The sequence below is a fragment of the Poecilia formosa genome, unplaced genomic scaffold (genome assembly GCF_000485575.1).
Source record: "Poecilia formosa unplaced genomic scaffold, Poecilia_formosa-5.1.2 Scaffold923, whole genome shotgun sequence".
NCBI lineage: Eukaryota > Metazoa > Chordata > Actinopteri > Cyprinodontiformes > Poeciliidae > Poecilia > Poecilia formosa.
In genome coordinates, this window is record NW_006800862.1 from 51623 (window position 1) to 53329 (window position 1707).

Genomic DNA, 1707 nt, shown 5'->3' on the forward strand with positions numbered 1-1707 from the left:
GATCCAAATTAACTGAGGTCAACTGAACTCTAACTAAACACAAACAAACAAAGGCTGCTTAAATAGGGGTGGAGTAACCCAAATCTACCACTTGAGGGAGGTCTGATCTAACAAATAAATACAAAATTAACTAAAACATTCTATAAACAAATAAAGCAAAACTAACTTTAACTTGGCAAACAATAAGTGAATATTTAAGTGACAAAATTAAATAAAAAACTTGAAGTCTTCCTCTTCAGTCTTTCAGAAATTTGTAGATGGTTTGCCCCAGGTTCCTCCACCAGCTGGTTCCTATAAGTGGCACCTCAAACAAAAACAAGTATAAATGAACCATTCAGACAGACATTAACTAAAGTGTGCACCCATTAGAAAATATATGTCTAAATGAAATAACAAACTATACTAATAAAGAAATAAATACTAACACTATGTGGTGGTAGGAGCGTCCACCACACACTCCCCCTCCTCTGAAGTCTCGCTGGTACAGCAGGACAAGTAGTCAGCAGTGATGTTCTGTCTGCCAGGGATGTGATGCACCTCAAACATGTAGGGCTGCATGGCCAGGTACCAGCGGGTTATTCGGCTATTGGTGTCCTTCATCTTCTGTAGCCATTTTAAAGCTTTGTGGTCAGTTTCCAAAATGAATCGTCTCCCCAAGAGATAATAGCGGAGCGAATCCAAAGCCCACTTTATAGCCAGACATTCCTTCTCTATTGTGGAATAACGGGTTTCTCTAGGAAACAGCTTACGGCTGATGAAGGCGATTGGATGCCAATCATTTGGAGAACCCTGAAGCAGCACAACCCCAAGGCCTTTATCTGATGCATCGGTTTGTAAAATAAACTCCTGCTGGAAGTCAGGGAAATGGAGCACAGGATCTTTACTCAAGGCCTGCTGAATATCTCTGAATGCTTGCTTTGCTTCTTCAGACCACTGTAGGATATTTGGACCCCGAAGACTGGTCATGTCTATAAGAAGAGAAGCTCTTGCAGAGTAATTAGGAATAAATTTGTGATACCAACCAGACATACCCAAGAAGGATTTAAGCTGTTTTCTTGTCTGGGGAAGGGGGCAGGACTGGATGGCTTCAATTTTTTTAATTTGTGGCTTCACCAATCCTCCTCCGATGACAAAGCCCAGATACTCTGTTTCCTTCTTTGCTATAGCACATTTGGCTGGGTTCACCGTCAATCCTGCTTTCTGGAGACCTTCAAAGACCACTTGAAGATGTTGCAGGTGTTCCTCCCAGGAGCTGCTGTAAACAATGATGTCATCCAAATATGAAGAGGCAAAATGTGAGAGTTAATTGAGTACCTCATCCATCAGACGTTGAAATGCGGCAGGGGCCCCATGCAGTCCAAACGGCATCACTCTAAAGTGGAAAAGGCCCCATGGTGTTCTGAAAGCCGTCAGTTCTTTGGACCTGGAGGAGAGTGGTACCTGCCAATATCCTTTGGAAAGATCAATAGTGGTGAGATATCTTGCTTTGCCTAGCTTCCCAATAAGATCATCGATTCATGGTGTTGGATAAGAATCGAATTTTGAGACTGAATTTAAATAGCGAAAATCAATGCAAAACCTTATTGTTCCATCTTTCTTAGGGACAAGAACAATTGGATTGCACCACTCGCTTTGGGATGCCTCAATAATCCCAAGGGAAAGCATTAACTCAACTTCCCTTTTTAATGGTTCAAGAAGTCTCTCAGG